The 18,082-nt window shown below is 38.3% G+C and overlaps 1 non-coding gene and 1 pseudogene across 1 annotated transcript; one reads left to right on the top strand and one right to left on the bottom strand.

Moving 5' to 3' along the window:
* Nucleotides 1-253: 253 nt before the first annotated feature.
* On the top strand, nucleotides 254-1,868 carry LOC136159013 (tigger transposable element-derived protein 1-like; annotated as a pseudogene).
* A 15,185-nt stretch (nucleotides 1,869-17,053) lies between these two features.
* On the bottom strand, nucleotides 17,054-17,158 carry LOC136162147 (U6 spliceosomal RNA). Its single transcript, XR_010661986.1, has one exon. It is a non-coding gene; the product is annotated as a U6 spliceosomal RNA (small nuclear RNA).
* Between the last annotated feature and the right edge of the window lie 924 nt (nucleotides 17,159-18,082).

Raw genomic sequence — 18,082 nt, 5'->3', positions numbered from 1 at the left:
GTTCAGTAATTCTTACAACATTTCATACTTTTTCAATACTTTTATTATGGTGATCTGTGTTCACTGATCTTTCATGTTACTATTGCCATTGTTTTGGTGCACCATGAATCTTGCCTGTATAAGATGCTGAACTTATATAAATATGTGTTGACTGTTCCACTGACCAGCCTTCCCTGCTATTTCTCCCTTTCCTTGGGCCTCCCTATTCCCTGAGAACAACAGTACTGAAATTAGGCTAATTAATAAGTTTATAATGACCTTTAAGTATTCAAGTGAGAGGAAGAGTCGACATCTCTCACTTTAAATCAGAAGCTAGAAATGATAAGGCTTGGTGAGGAAGGTGTGTAGAAAGTTGAGATAACCAAAATCAAGGCCTCTTGCTCCAAACAGCTAAGTTGTGAATGTAAAAGAAAAATTCTTGGAGGAAATTAAAAGTGCTACTCCAGTGAATACACAAATGATAAGAAAGCAAAACAGCCTTATTGTAGATCTGGAGAAAGTTTTAGTGGTCTGAATAGAAGATGAAACCAACCACTACATTCCCTTCAGCCAAAGCCTAATCTTGAGCAAGGCCCTAACTCTCTTCAGTCCTGTGAAGGTTGAGAGAGGTTAAGAAGCTGCAGAAGGAAAGTTTGAAGCTAGCAGGGGTTGGTTGATGCAGTTAAGGACAGAAGTCATCACCGTAACTTAAAAACTAAGTGAAGCAGCAAGTGTTGATATAGAAGCTGCAGCAGATTATCCAGAAGATCTTGCTAAGATGAGTAAGGCAGTTGCCCACACTGAGAAATAGATTTTTAATGTAGACAAAACAGCCTTTTATTGAAAGCAAATGCCACCGAGAACTTTCATAGCTAGAGAGGAGAAGTCAATGCTTGTTTCAAAATTTCAAAGGACAGGCTGACTCTCTTGTTAGGGTCTGAGACAGCTTTTGACTTGAGTTGACAACAGAGCTCATTTACCTTTCCAAAAATGATAGGACCCTTAAAGAGTTTACTAAATCTAGCCTGCCTCTGCTCCATAAGTGAAACAGCAAAGCCTGGATGACAGGACATCTGTTGGTAATATAGTTTACTGAATATTTTAAGCCTACTGCTGAGATCTACTGCTCAGAAAACAAGCAAACAAAAACAAAACATTTATTTTAAATTACTACTGTTCATTGACAGAGTACTTGGTCACCTGAAAGCTCTGATGAAGATACAATGAGATTAATGATGCTTTCATGCCCGCTTATACAACATCCATTCGGCAGCCCATGAATCAAGGAATAATGTTAACTTTCAAGTTTCATTATTTAAAAAATTTATTTTATGAGGCTATAGATGCCATAGATAGTGATTCCTCTGATGGAACTGGAGAAGTAAATTGAAGACACTTCTATAAAGGATTCACCATTCTAGGTGCCATTAAGAACATTCTTGACTCATAGGAAGAGACCAAAGTATCAATGTTAATGGGAGTTTGAAATAAGTTGATTCCAGCCCTAATGGATGACTTGGAGGGGTTCATAACTACAAGGAGAAAATAACTGTAGATGTAGTAGAAACAGCAAGAGAACTAGAAATTGAGTCTGAAGATGTGACTGAATTGCTGCAATCTCGTGATAAAACTTGAATGGATGAGGAGTTACTTCTTATCGGTGAACAAAGAAAGAGGTTTTTTGAGATGGAATCTATTCCTGGTGAAGATGCTGTAAAGACTGTTGAAATGAGAATAAAGGATTTATAATATTACATAGACTTAGTTGATAAAGCAGTGGCAGGGTTTGGGAGAATTGGCTCCAATTTTGAGAGGGTTCTGTGGGTACAATGCTACCAAGCAGCATTGCCTGTTACAGAGAAATTATTCACAAAAGGAAGAGTCCATAAAGGACTTCCCTGGTAGTCCAGTGGTTAAGATTTCATGCTTCTAATGTAGAGGGAAGGCACAGGTTTGATTTCTGGTTGGGGAACTAAAATCCCATATGTCACATAATGCAGTTCAAAAAAAGCAAGAGGAGTCCATTGATGCAGTAAACTTCATTGTTGTCTTATTTTAAGAAATTGTCATCTTTAGTAACCACTTCCCTGATCCATCAGCAGCCATCAGCATCAAGGTAAGACCCTCTACCAGCAAAAAGATTACTGATTCACCAAAGGCAAAGATGATGGAGAGCATTTTTTAGCGATAGAGTATTTTTAAATAAAGGCACATGCATTGTTTTTTTTAGACAAAGATATCACACATTTAATAGACTAGAATGTAGTGTAAACATAGCTTTTATATGTGCTGAGAATCCAAAAACTTGGTGTGACTTGCTTTATTGCAATATTTGCTTTATTGTGATGGTGGAACCAAACCCACACTATCTTTGAGGTCTGCCTGTAAAAGCTACGGTTTCCCTCTCAGCTTCCCATCTTTCTCAGTTTCCACCATTGATCTTTCCACATGCTCATAATGTCCACTAGTCTTTCTGTTTTTAGTCTGGGAGGTATCATTCTCTCCAACTGTCAAGCAGAGGCAAAAGTCAGAGTTGTATTTGAATGTCAACTCTACTTGACTCTAGGCTCTTGCACAAGGTACTGAATGTTTCATTTCCCTTATTTGAAAACATATTAGTAAGAGTCCCTATCTCACAGACTTGTTGTGAGAGGAAACATTTAACTCAGTGGTGTAATAAGAGCTCAATAAATATCAAACAATATAATTCAGGTTATCATGGTTTAGTGTTTATTCTAAGGTGAATTCTGCACACATATGTATAGATTTTATTAGATTGAACTGTGTGAAATCGCCATTTTGGCATGTCAAAACACCAGCTATTTGCATGGCTAAACCCAATAATAACTTCTAATTCTTGTCTACAGAACCTTTAGTTATTTTGCTTAATACATGTTATTATCCTAATTGAATATATAAGTGCACTTGAATTATCTTCTTTAATCCATGTTATTTTGTTGTTGTTCAGTGAAATGGCAGAATAATACTGACTTTGGGGTCATGAACTAGTCATAATAATGATAATGTTGTCTACTGAGATTTTTCCAAGTCAATCTGTTTCTCAAATGGGCTCATCTTTAAAAGAAAATTTGAAGTACAGTTGCTTTACAATGTTGTGTTTCTACTCTACAGCAAAGTGAACTGGAGGGTGTATATTAGGATATATACGTAAATCCCTTCTCTTTTGGATTTCCTTCCTATTTAGGTCACCACAGCGCATTGAGTAGAGTTCCCTGTGCTAAACAGTAGGTTCTCATTAGTTATCTATTTTATACACAATATCAATAATGTATATATGTCAATCCGAATCTCTCAATTCATCCCATCTCCCCATCTGCCTTAACATCCATACGTTGTTCTCTGTATCTATGTCTCTATTTCTGCTTTGTAAATAGGATTGCTTATACCCATTTTTTTTTTCAGATTCCACATATGTGTGTTAGTATATGGGCTTTGGTTTTCTCTTTGTGACTTACTTCACTCTGTATGACCGTCACTAGGTCCATCCATGTCTCTACAAATGACCCATTTTCATTTCTTTTTATATATATGCTACATTTTCTTAATCCATTCCTCTGTTCATGGATAGCACTGTTAATAATTGATACCAATTTCAGAATGAGCAAAACACAAATTTTACCAACACTCTGAGAAAAAACAAAAGTATATGTTGTTATGTTTCAGGATTGAAATATTTTTGTTGATCTTAAATCTTTCATGAAAATGAAACAACTACTCATGAATGGGTTGAAAACTTTCTTGCTCTACTTGCTCTATTCTATTTCTTGCTCTTTATAATACTTATGTATTTGTGCACAGACTGACCTCCTTAATTTAGCCTTTAGCCCTTTAAACAGCTTCTGAAATGAATGTGTGATCATGCTAACCTTCTGTAGCAATCTTTTACACATGGTTTAAATGTTGTCATTACTGAAGTCCTGACTTTCTACCAGGGATGGTATAAACCAAGCCCCGAGGCAGCTATTGGGAATGTCAGGCTGAAATGATTTCTCTAGAGGCTCCAACAGCATCAGGAATTCAGTTAGGTGAGTGCTCAAAACTGACGGGCAAGAAGAGGCTCAGAGTTGATGCCTTTTATCCCCAAAGTGAAAGATTTCTTCTGCTTTACATTTTTAGGATCTTGTGAGTTTCTCTTCTGGCCTTTGGTTTTAGTATAAATTCAACCATCTTGGTGCTTTGGAACCTACCTGGCCTGTCAGCTGAGTTTCAAAGAACACACCAGGAATCAGAGATCTGAATTCTGAAAATGAAGAGGCCCCTCGTTGCTTGGTACCCACTCCAGCTCCTTCCTTTCCCGCACTTCATGTTCAGCTCACTCAGCCAGCCAGCAGGGGCCCCCAGGAGGCAATATAGGATCATTGTCATTTTTTGTTTGTTTGTTTTTTATTGAATGTTCTCATCCAGTTAAAATATCAAAGTCTTGGGATTAGAGAATGAGGAGATATGATTTCATGGTGCATAAATTGAAAAGGTAGCCTGGGTGAGTTCTGAGTTTGAGATAAAAAGAGCATCAGTAAAAATGAAAGGAAACCCATTTAATTGTGTCTGTTATTGGACTCTTTCTTCCTCCTCCCCCACTACTTTGATAATGTATTTTTGTGGACTATGAATCAAATGGCAGCATTTAAGAATCCAAGGTCACTTTTTAAATCTTGTCTGCCAAAGACTTGCCTAGACAGGCTTTTGATTTAGATGTTTGTAGATGTGACTTGACATCATAGCTAGGTGTGCTGTCAGAAAGTTCGATTTACTTAATAGAAAGGGTAGAGTAAAGCTTGAGCCTCTCTGATAGAACTCTTTTGTCTTTGAACTGAGGAGTATGAGTAATCAGGAACAGTGCTTCCTGGTGGCAGGTGAAGTATGCATTCTGAGGACTCAATTCTAAGAACTGTCAGAATTGACTCATGCCCACTTTAATGGTATGGGTTACAATGACGCTGACTAAAATTATCAGTGATTGGTGGTGTTTGGGAGAAAGTGTGTCTTCCTCCTACATTCAGAACAGATCAGAGCTGCCACCATGCAGACGCCCAACTGCCCTGTAGGTCTTTTCAGGGAGAGACTGATTGACATGAAGTTCAGATGTGAAAGCGCTCTGGCTGTTCCTGCTTGTCACTTCCCTTAATTCAGGATTGATCTGAAGGCTCAGACATGTCTTTCCTTTCTGCGCCTTCAAGTGGGCCCTTCTTGAAGGTGTGTGGTCAGTAGGAAGGAAAGATTGGTTTTCAGTCCCCAAACACTTTTTTGTGACATTCAAGAGAAAATGTTTGCTTTGATTTGTGTTCTAAAGAGAGTGCTATTGTTGGGCCTTTAAAAAATGTGTTAGGGAAACGTGTGTGTGTGTGTGTGTGTGTGTGTGTGTGTTTGAGGGAGAGAGAAAGAATGTGATAGGGAGAGAGATGGAGGGGATGTAGAGAATGAAAGGGGGGATTTGGAAGATTAAAAAATTGGAAAATTTTAAAAATTAAAAATATCTCTTATTCAGAATAGTTATAAGTGTTTATAATTTACCTGTATTAGAAATCATCTCATAAATGACAAGTCATTAGTTAATAACTAGTTATCATATATGGGTAACTTATGCAAGTTCAGAATCTAAGTTTAGAATCCTGGTACAGCAGATCAGAATCAATAACCAAAATTTGTTAATTTTGTGGTTTCACAAAATGGTCCTCTCTAGGGTCCTTCTACACCATGAGAAAATCCAGTTCTTCAATTGACCCTCAGTTTCCTAGTACCCCACTTCAGATTTGCTAAAGATTTCAGAAATGATGTCTAGTATCATAGTATTTTCTCCCAGACCTCTGATGCTGTCTATTTACTCTCCCTTTGAGGTGCAGGGAATAATCTATATTATTTTTTTCCTGCAGGTTTATTATGTTTTGCTCAAGTCAGTGGGGAGGCTGTCATATTTGCCTTGTAAAAGGACTTAACATATGATGGTGATACTACTAATTTGGATTGGTTACCAGATTCGAGATTTTGGCCATTGATAAAGTTTCATTTCTAAAAATACAATATTATAAAATAATCTTTCCACAAAGAGGCCTCATCCTTTTTTTTTTCATGCTCAATAAACATTGTTTCATTTTAGTGAGTGTTTGTGTCTTTTCTGAATTGTCTATCCTTGTCTTTGGGTATTATTGTGTTAGAGTATTTATTTTCTAGGCAATTCATCTGAGCTTTTTATATATTCATATCCTTAGTCCTTTCACTCTATTTTAGTGGCCAGTATTTTTCTAGAGTTCCTTTGCCTTCTGTTCTCTTTATATTCTATTTAACTTACTAAGTTTAATTTAAAAACTTAGTAAATAAGCTTGTATTTTCCAACAATGGTGTAACTGCTAACTGTAGAGTTTTCAAATATGCTAATTTTTAGAAAATGTCATAGTTTGGGGTCATGTTTTTTATTTGAAAATTAAAAGAAAGGTTAGTGAATGTGGCTGAAAAGATACAGTCATGTTCTTGAATTCTCAGCTAAGGAGGTCAATCTGGTGTAGATGTGCTTCACATCAAATTGGATGCAGTTGTAATCATGATGTGGGAAGGTATTGAATAGTTAATTTCTTTAAAGCATTGGTGTAAATTCTAAGCCACCTGGACACTATCTTATTAGTTCATTCTTTTTAAAAAAAAAAACTCTCTTGGATGTCCCTTTTTTACAGACGTTTTTATGGATATTACATCTAAATCCATGATCACATCTGAAATGTGATTAATATGTGGATTTTTCCAATATGTGGGTTTAGTACTAATATGTCAGATTGGTACCATGAATTCTAAGGTGAATTCTTACCCTGCAGCTCTCATCTTTATGATGAAAAGTGTGGTCCTAGCTTGAGTAATGGTTTGGTTCCTAATCACAAACCACCTTCTTCCACAGCACCAAATAATGTTCAAGTCTGGCAGACCAGTTATTAGTTAGAAATTGTGAACAAGTTACTTGACTGCTTATATTCCTCATTTTTCTCATTTCTAAAGGGGAATAATTGGGCTTCTCAGGTGACTCATTGGTAAAGAATCCGCCTCTCAGTGCAGGAGACACAGGTGACATGGGTTTGACACCTGGCTTGGGAAATCCTCTGGAGGAGGAAATGGCAACCCACTCCACTGTTCTTGCTTGGATAATCCCATGGACAGGGGAGCCATAGTCCGTGGAGGAGGGCTACCGTCCATGGGGGTCACAAAGAGTCAGACACGACTAAGCAACTGAGCATGAGCATGAAAGGGGAATAATACCAGATCCATACCTTATAGCATTATTATGAAAATAAAATGAAAACTTATCCTTCTCAAAAAAGTTCTTGGTACATTTTAGTGAAAATCGCTGTCATGTCTGACTCTTTGTGACCCCATGGATTGTATAGTCCATGGAATTCTCCAGGCCGGACTACTGCTGTGGGTACCCTTTCCCTTCTCCAGGGGTTCTTCCCAACCCAGGGATCAAACCCAGGTCTCCCACATTGCAGGCAGGCTCTTTACCAGCTGAGCCACAAAGGAAGTCCATGGTACATTTTATGTGTTTGCTAAATGTTAAATATCATCACTATTGACGTGTAGATGCTACATCCTCCTTTGTTTTCCTCAACTGATGGCATTCAAAGCCAGTTTTAAGAGAGTGATGGTAATTCCCAGAAAATTATGAGGACCTAACATTTTTAATAGAGTAGTAAGGAAACAGCAGGCAAGAAGTTGGTGATGGATCCAGAAAATGATGCTTTAAAAGTGAAAGTGAAGTTGCTCAGTCATGTCGGACTCTTTAAGACCCCATGCCATGGACTGTAGTCCACCAGGCTTCTCGATCCATGGGATTTTCCAGGCATGAATACTGGAATGGGTTGCCTTTTCCTTCGCCAGGGAATCTTCCTGACCCAGGGATTGAACCCGGGTCTCCCACATTGTAGGCAGACGCTTTACCATCTGAGCTACCAGGTTGCTTTAAAAGGCAGTTTCAAAATGATCAAAGTTTCTTCCTGTGGATGTTTCCCTGGCCCACATGTCATACACCTCCACATCCATTTGTGATATTTCTAAAAGTTGGATCAAAATAGATGAACAAGATTTGAGAATGTTAATCTCATTTTGGTCTTTATGAGAAATGTTTATCAGTCTGTGTATCTGTCTACCTACCTGTCAATATATTATGTATGTTATCAGTATATATAAATATATATAACTATGTAATATATGTATGTATGTTTAGAGATGTTTGTGTGTACATGATGTTTGTATACTGTATATAGTAATGTAAGTTAGAGCTCTAAAGAGCCTTTATGATTCCATATTCTTGCTGAGCCTCTTGATAAGAGTTATTCTCCTAATTCATCCAGAAGGAGGACCTGGGGAGGAGCCTCAATGTGATAAGTACTGTTTACTCCAAGCTACAGTGATGGGTTCCTTTCTTCATGATAGCGTGTAATGCATATCATCCACTGCTCAGTCTGTAATTCCAATTCAAAAATGATTCTGTCTCAGGCCAGAAAGAAAGTAGGACACATATGTGTTCTTTTTAAAAAATTCTTTTCCATTATGGTTTATCTCAGGACATTGAATATAGTTTCCTGTGCTACACAGTAGGAACTTGTTGTCCATCCGTTCTATGTGTAATAGTTGGCATCTACTAACTACAGACACCCAGTCCATCCTTCTTTGGTGAATATCCCAATATATTCATTCTCATCACAAAAGAGAAAATGGCTTCCTGATGTAGTTGATTGTAGTTTGTCTTTTGCATTTATATGCATTTGTTGATACTTTATGACTTCAAATGGTGCAGTAAAGGAAAAATAAAGGGACTAATGTGTATTGGGTGGTCGTGGTGTGCTACATGATATTAACATTTGATTCTCCCATGAATCTGTTAGGCTGGTTTAATTACCCTTGATTTATTGATGACAAGATGAAGCTGTTGGTAATTAGGAGAGCTCTGATCTGATCCCCCCAATCATACTCTTTCCAGGGCTATGCTGTCCGCTGATACATTAGATTCTGAATAGGGAGGTCAAGAAAATTGTTCCGTTTCCTGTGTATGACGTTTCAAGTAGTGGCCCTGGCTGGCCACAGTTAGAGAAGTTGGTGGGTAGCTGCTTATTGTACAAGCCGTGTGGTGCGGGCTCCTCCTCCCCATAACTCCTCCTCTCTCTGTTCTCTCCAGCTGCTCTCGGGTTTGGGAGATACAGCCTTGCTTGTCATTGCTCACCTTGGCTCTCTGGCTTCTAACCTACCTCCTCCCTCCCACCAAAGTTTTGATATTCACTAGACTCCTAACTGGTAAAGCCATACTGGTGATTGCTATTTAAGTGAGGTGAAAGTCGCTCAGTCATGTCCGACTCTTTGTGACCCTTTGGACTATACAGTCCATGGAATTCTCAAGGCAAGAATACTGGAGTGGGTAGCCTTTCCCTTCTCCAGGGGATCTTCCCAACCCAGGGATTGAACCCACGTCTCCCACATTGCAGGCAGATTCTTTACCAGCTGAGCCACCAGGGAAGCCTATTTACTTCACTTATTTATTTCAACTCTGTGTTTTGAATATCTAGCTATAATCTGAGGCATGTATCACCTCCTGAGAAGAGTCAGCAATTAAGATGTCAGCCTTGTCAGGATTCCTGAGCACTGCGCTGATAGGTACTTGGAAATGGTATAGATAGAACATATGCTGAAACCTTCTGCCATGTAAATATGTTGCTCTTTATCAGAAAGTTTCCAGGATTCAATAGGGAGCCTTTTGCATTGATTTAGGCATTCTGGTTTGTATTCGGCCCTTCTTATTAATATAATTTTTTAAATAGAAAGGGAGGATTTGTGTGGTGTAAATGTGGTAGGTGAGCTTGAGTCTGATTGATGCAGACTCAAATTTTAGTCCCATCTCTCAGTGCCTGAGTGCCCCATGCCCCGAGACAAGTCACTTGTTTTTCTTTTTGGTGCTCTGATTATCCACCTGTAAATCGAATGTGATACCTACCTCCTGGACCTGTGTATAACACCTAGTACGGGCCCTAACACAGAGCTCTCCTGAGAAAATATTAGTTCTTTGTTTCTTGACCTGGAAGGTAATGCTTTTTTAAAATTCTTACTTTCAGTGAATGGATATATTTATATGGAGGAAGGGCTGATTCAGTAAGTCTTCCCTCTCCTAAAGACTATTTCCTTTACAGTTCTGTATCTGTTCCATTTCAAATAGAGGTTTTAAGCTCTCTCATTTCCCCGACACCTCTGCATGAAATAAGAAGTGAACTCAACATACAACAGCTTGTTGGGTGTATTCCATACATCTGTTCTGTGCAAGTGTTCTTCCTGCCGGATCCAAAGTGCAGGGAGTCGAGAGTCACATTCGCTAGTAGACTTAGCTATTGACGATTCCAGCACGTTTATCATGACGTAGGTGATGCTTTTGAGACTGTGCAGGAAGCTGAAATGAGTAATGTGACAGGGCACGGCTCACAGCCACAGGAGAAAATGCTTCTCGCTGTGTATTGACTGTTCTCCACCTCAGATTCCTCTTCTCTCTTCTGTGAATTCTGTGCTCCCTGCTAAAGACCAGCCTTTTTCACCTGCTTGCTGTATTAGTAAATCCAACAGTTTCTGCAAATGATATTAATATGCCTAAACAGTGGTTAACAGTTCATGCACCTAGGAAGGTTTCATCTTAAAATAATTAGCTCTTAAACACTCTCCAGTATCCAAAATTAAAATTGACAACTCTTTTTTCACTTTTAATTCAATATCTCCAAGGCATAATTTTTCATGAAAAAGTAAATATTTTTAGTCACCCAACAAGGGAAGACTTTTCTTTTTACAGAAATATATGTTTAAGAAAGGATGATGTGTACTTTTTCTGAGTCATCTCTTGAGAGCAATTAATTTGACTAATCAGAAGCTTCTAAATTGTTTTTAGTTTTGTACTGTTATCAGTGTTTCAAAGAAAAATGTTCCTCAGTGCAACTTATATTTGTGTTTGCTTTTGTACTTATTCAACCATCAAAAATTTAAGTGATGCATCATTTTTTTAAATCAGGAAATAATAGGAAATTGAAGAATGAGAAGAATGATTATCTCTTTTTAGCTTTGTTTTTAGCTGCATTGTGAATCTTGTGCATCCCTGACCAGGGATTGAACCCGGGCCCTTGGTAGTGAAAATGTGGAGTCTTCATCACTGAACTGCTAGGGAATATCCAAATGATTACCTTTTATTTTTTATGTTCCTTTTCTAGCTTTTAGTATTGCTGTCCATCAATAGCTAACACTATTTTCTGCTGGCTTACAGTCAAATGATAAGTTTGTATTTTTATTTTTCAATCACTTCTTTATAGACAGAAGTAAGCTGAATTTCGTTACCATCTACTAATAATTGGATCTCTGGAGACAGTACCAGCATGACATTCCTACAACATAACTTGAGGAAGCAGATGTGTTGTATAAAATGAGAAAGAATATTTATAAGTTGTATATGCTTCCTGTTACATTATTTTATTGATTTTTTAGACCATCCTTATATGAAATGGACTTTTTGATATAACTTTATAGACAAATGAAAGCTCAACTTTTATGATTTACACAAATCCTTTAATTGGCCCGGTGCTTTGTTCTGCTGTCACTGGCTCATTTATTAAGAGACCATATGGTCCCATTCACATCACTTTCCTATGAGAAGCAGGCATGCCCTGTTCCTTGGTGACCTGGGCATTAAACACGAATGGATAGAATCTGTAACTAAAACACTAACACCAGTCTACCAGTGAATAAGAACCATTCTGTGTCTCTGCTTTTCTCTTCTCTATGAACATCTGGGTCTGTACTCATCACATCTGGAAATGTGTGTCGTTTGTTTTTTCCTCTGTGGAACCAAGATGGAGACAGACATTTAGCTGGTCTGTGCCTATCACTTATGCTGATGTCAGTAAGTTTACTGATTATGTTTACCAGGCTCAAGCTTTTAAGATGAGTCTCTATGGAAATAAATTGCTCATTTTATGGATTGTCTAATGCTGTGATCAGCCATAATCAAGGATGGTGGAAGATTCTAAGAGAAAGTTATAATAATGTGTTTATTGGAAAACAAAGATAGCAAACTCTAAAATAAGTCTTGTTTGGTTGTTCAGTAGCAGTCTTGGGAACAGGCTGGAGTGTACCGTGAAGAGTGCTTATGGAGTAAAGTTCCACTGTCTGTCTTCTGCCCCTTAAACTTGGTGGTTTAATTTGATGGAGCTTGGTTGTTTTGTTTCAGCGATGGGGAACACTTGCTATGGGCGTTGGGGCTTTCCTTCCCAATGTGGGGGTTGTCCACTTAGAGTATAGGTGTTGAGGAATTACCTTGCTGCTGCTGCTGCTGCTAAGTCACTTCAGTCGTGTCTGACTCTGTGCGACCCCATAGACAGCAGCCCACCAGGCTCCCCCGTCCCTGGGATTTTCCAGGCAAGAGTACTGGAGTGGGTGCCATTGCCTTCTCCAGAGGAATTACCTGAGAAGGGCTCAAATTATTATTAGAGGACCTCCTTCTAGGTCTTGCTATAGAAACCCCAAGGGCACTTCTTCTGTCTTCCTTTTTTCTTTTGCAAACATGGGTAACCTTGAGAAATACACTGAGTAGTTAGCACTGATTTCCACAGCTCTGGCTTGGAAATTTCTTGCAGTCTCAAGCTGCTGCTTCGACTGGTTGCTAAGCAACCAGGAGAAGAGTTCATAAGCTTTGTCATAAGCCAGCAATCAAATGGGAGACAGTATTTTCTTTTGATTATTATTTTTGTTGTCAGCTCTTATTTTTGGTGTTGTGTATTTACATCCTTTGTGGAGTATTATTTCTAGAAACACCTTTTCCAAAGAAGCTTTATTTGTTAAAAGCATTTTGGTTTGATCCTTTTGGATAAAAAGGTGAGCAGTAGGCGTAGAAATTAGGCCTTGAGGCAGATGAAATAGTTTTATGAACCATGATGGAGTCACATACTGCTGTAGCCACTCCTTTTTTAAGAAAACATGCATGAAGCTTTCCATTCTTCTACTTCTGGTTTTCAGTTATTGTGCACTGCTCTGACATAAATCAGTGACTTTGAATCTGTGATACCTTCAGCTCTTCTGTCCTTGAAGGTCACTGCTGAATAGAAGATCATTTAATCCTTTGTAAGCAGGATTTATTCTGACAGAATTTTTGGAGCCATTTTTCATGTAATTTCAAAAATATCTGTATCCTTTTTTTTTGTTTTTTAAATGAACTACAATTAACTTACAGTGGGCTTCCCTGGTGGCTCAGATGGTAAAGTGTTTGCTTGCAATGTAGGAGACCTGGGTTTGATGCCTGAGTCGGGAAGATCCCCTGGAGAAGGATATGGCAACCCACTCCAGTACTCTTGCCTGGAAAATTCCATGGACAGAGAAGCCTGGTAGTCTATAGTCCATGGGGTCACAGATTCGGATACAACTGAGCGACTTCACTTTCACTTTCCCTGGTGGCTTAGTGGTAAAGAATGTGCCTGCAATGCAGGAGACTCAGGAGATGCAGGTTCGATCCCTGGGTTGGGAAGATACCATGGAGTAGGAAATGGCAACCCATGGAGTAGGAAATGGCAACCCACTTACAGTATTCTTGCCAGGAAAATCCCATGAACAGAGAAGACTTGGGGTTTATAGTTCATGGGGTTGCAAAGAGTCAGACACGACTGAGTGACTGAACACTCACTAGCTTACAATGTTATATTAGTTTCAGGTGTACAACAGTGATTTGATATATTTATACATTATGAAATGATCACCATAATATATCTAATAGCCATTTGTCATCATTCAAAGTTATTATGATATTACTAACTATAGTCCCTTTCCTGTATGTTACATCCTTGTGACTTATTTATTTTAAAACTGGAAGTTTGTGCCTCTTAACCCACTTCACTTATCCTGCCCATTTCCCTACCCTCACCCCCAGTATAAATCCTTGACCCTTACAGATTTTGTCTTTCAAATACTAATGAACCGTCTTTTAAACAAATGCTTAGGTAAGTGTTTGTAACTGTTATTTATGTTTTTAATTATACATTGATGTTTATTCAGTGAGTCTGAGGAGTGTGCCTCAAAACAGTAATCTTACAGTTAGTGAAAAGGAGATGGGGAGACTGAGATGATACAGATCTTCTGCCTCAGTCCCAAAGGAGGAAGAGGTGGATTGTAGAAACTGCATATCAATGAGCATGATGCTGATATCTGGCCAGATAGAACTTTGGGTTATTGAACTAATACCTTGTGATGACTATGCAGAACTGAAGATAATTAGGAATCTAAATGATATCACTCAGAAAAACTCATGTGAAATTAAACTTGTTTTCTTTCTGATCATTTTAGTATGCTGGTGATTCATGTTAATGTATAGCCACTGGATATAGATTTTAGTAACATGTTTGATTATATGTCTTAAGATAAACAGCATTTCATTAATGCAATCTGTAGCTTTTATGCTTTAAAATAGCACTTAGCAATTTTTTTTTCTGCAGATGCTTCTCTAGGTAAATTATTTGAAGAAATGAGACAGGATATTAAAACTGATATAAATGTTTTTGAAATTCATGGATGTAATATTTGCATATAAACATTACTATTTGCATTTCCCCTTGTAATTGGTCTACTATGGAAAAAATTCTTATTTAATTTTTACAATCAGTAATGAGTGTTTTATTGAATAAGGCCATGCTCACATTTTAGGACAGAGTAATTGAAAGCATTTAGGATGAGCTTATCTTTACCGCTTGTTCACTCCCAAAGCGGGTGGGATTCTAGCTCAGCCTTTGTCACTGCCAGGGTTTTCTGTATGAAGTGTCAGTGTATCAGTGACTATTGGAAAAAGGACTGACGCCTTGTCTTAGTTATATAATGGATATACTTATTAATGCATTAAGTAATAAGGTCTAGCAGAGTTTACTATCAGCTGTATTTTTGAAATCATGATGAATTTAAGAAATACTATGAGAGATCTGCCTAACTGTAGTGTGTGATAGAAAGTAATTGTTAATTTCTACTGGTAACAGTTGCAGGTACTGTTAATACTCTGTGGCTTGTATCATGTCTTTATTTATAATGCATAGAGATGCCAGATTTCAGTTAGATGTTCATGAAAATAAAGATGTGCTTTTCCCTATTCACGAATCCATAGATCCTTAATGGAGGGGCAGGGTGTCCATATACCCCTATTAAAAAATCCTGTTTACATATTTACCATTAATTGTATCATAAAAGTAGTCTTAGAAACAAAGTAAAATATAATATTGATGTAAGATTATGGTATATTCTTTCCAGATGGTAAATTCACTGGAATTAACATCCTTGGGGATATTCCAGTTTATGTATATATCTCAAACTATACTAAGCATGTATAGCAGCAGAGGCAAATGAATTTCAAACATGTAAATTCTCCATGTGGCCTAATTATCAATAGAAATACAATGGCGGATCTTTACAGAAGATGTCAAATTTCTGGGCCTTTGCCAGTCTTCTATTGTTTAAAGCACATAAGAAATAAAGCCGTAGTTTAAATGGAGAATTCTTCTCTATTACCTGTAAGAGACCAAGGGGAAATGCATACCTCATTAGTGCATAATGCCAGTAGTCATACTGAAAATCCTTTGTGTAAATAATAGCACTGATTTCATAGGTATTTGTGAATTAATACATATATAACACCATAGCTCAGTTGGTAAAGTATCTGCTTGCAATGCAGGAGACCCCAGTTCGATTCTCGGTTTGGGAAGATCCACTGGAGAAGGTTTAGGCTACCCACTCCAGTATTCGTGGGCTTCCTTGGTGGCTCATATGGTAAAGAATCCCCCTGCAATGTGGGAGACCTGGGTTCGATTCCTGGGTTGGAAAGATCCACTAGAGAATGGTTAAGGCTACCCACTCCAGTATTCTTGGGCTTCCCTGGTGGCTCAGATAGTAAAGAATCCCCCTGCAATGTGGGTGATCTAGGTTCATTCCCTGGGTTGGGGAGATCCCCTGGAGAAGGGAACTGCTACCCACTCCAGTATTTAGCCTAGAGAATTCCTTGGACAGAGGTACCTGGCAGTCCATGGGCTCACAGAGTCAGATATGACTGAGGGACTTTCACACACACACTAACACTTTAGAGTTATTCCTGACACATTAGTACAGTCATTCCTATATTAATGCTTTTATTACTGTTCCAGTATGTTATTATGGCTGAGTTCTACAAATTTATTGTGGACACCATAAAGCTTTATTTATTATTTAAAACAACTGTATTTACATATACAACAGTGATCATTTAGAGTCTTATCAGCCCTTGATCGTGAGATGATATTAGGGACATATTTAACTTACTTTTGGAATGGATAATACATGAATATAAAATCTTAAAAATATTAAAGTGAATATGTAGTTAAAAGTAAATCCTTTCTTTTTAAAAATAGTTTAGTTAGTTTTTGGCTATAGTGGATCTTTGTTGCTGTGTGGGCTTTTCTCTAGTTGCAGTGAGCTGGGACTACTCTCTAGGTATGGTTCGAGGGCTTTTCGTTGCTGTGGCTTCTCTTAATTGCGGAGCATGGGCTGTAGGGCACTCAGGCTTCAGCAGTTGTGATGTGTGGGCTCAGCACTTGTGACTCCTGGGCTCTGGAGCACAGGCTCAGTAGTTGTGGCACATGAGTTTAGTTGCTCTATGGCATGTGGGATCTTCCCGGATCAGGAATCAAACCTGTGTCTGCTTTGCTGACAGGCAGATTCTTTACCACTGAGACACCAGGGAAGCCCCCTTTTTGCTTTCTTTTACTCCAGTTGTCCCATTCCTCTTCCTGTATTAATGTGTTATATATATAAATTATTAGTTCATCTTTGAAAGGAGTTTTTATGTATATATAGGTTCGTGCACACACACAGTCTTTTAAATACAGAAATGGTTGCATGCAATACACCTGTACTTCACCCTGAGCATATCAATAAATGCTATATCTTTGAGATTGTTCCATATAAAGTTACCTTGTCTTTTTTTAAAATTAACTTTTATTGGAATATAGTTGCTTTACAGTGTTCTGTTAGGTTCTATTCTACTGCAGGGTGAATCAGAAATATGGAATGTTTCCTGTATTTGTGGATCATCTCTGTGCAGGAGCCATGCTAATCTCTGTACTGTTGCAATTTTAGTATAGATGCTACCGAAGCTGAGCATTTGAGCTGCCTTGTCTTTGTAAATAACTTTTAATTTTAGAAGAATGTTGCACTAACTGAAAAGTTGCAAAGATAGTACAGAGTTCCTGTATACTCCACAGTAGAGTTCCTTTACCCCAGCATCTTATGGAGCTGGGGGGTACATATGTCAAAACTAAGGAGCTGGTATTGTTCAGTTCAGTTGCTTAGTCATGTCCAACTCTGCAACCCCATGGGCTGCAGCATGCTAGGCTTCCCTGTCCATCACTAACTCCTGGAGCCTGCTTAAACTCATGTCCATTTAGTCAGTGATGCCATCCAACTATCTCATCCTCTGTTGTCCCCTTCTCCTTTCGTCATCAATCTTTCCCAGCATCAGGGCCTTTTCCAGTGAGTCAGTTCTTTGCATCAGGTGGTCAAAGTATTGGAGCTTCAGCTTGAGCATCAGTCCTTCCAGTGAACATTCAGGACTGATTTTCTTTAGGATTGACTGGTTTGATCTTGCAGTCCATGGGACTCTCAAGAGTCTTCTCCAACATCACAGTTCAAAACCATCAAAACTTTAGAACTCAGCTTTTTTTATGGAAAGAAACTGGCATTGTTACTTTATCATTAACTAAATTCTGCACTCTGTTCAGATTTCACTTGTTTTGCCCTACTGTCCATTTTTCTGTTTCTGGATCCATGTTATATTTAGTCATCATGTCTTTTACAGCCTCCCCTAGCCTGCGATAGCGTCTTAGATTTTCCTTGTTTTTAACAACTTAGACAGTTTTGAGGAATGCTGGTTAGGTAGTTTTTGAAATGCCTCTCTGTTATTGAATTTGTCTTGCATTTTTCTTATGGTTAGACTGGAGTTACGGGCTTGAGGGGAGCATTACCACAGAGGAGAAGTGCCCTTCTTATCAGCTGTATCCATGGTACATGCTATAGACATGGTTTATCA

The sequence above is a fragment of the Muntiacus reevesi genome, chromosome 2 (genome assembly GCF_963930625.1).
Source record: "Muntiacus reevesi chromosome 2, mMunRee1.1, whole genome shotgun sequence".
NCBI lineage: Eukaryota > Metazoa > Chordata > Mammalia > Artiodactyla > Cervidae > Muntiacus > Muntiacus reevesi.
Note: the sequence above shows the minus strand (reverse complement) of the source record. Positions and strands in the feature narration are given on the sequence as shown.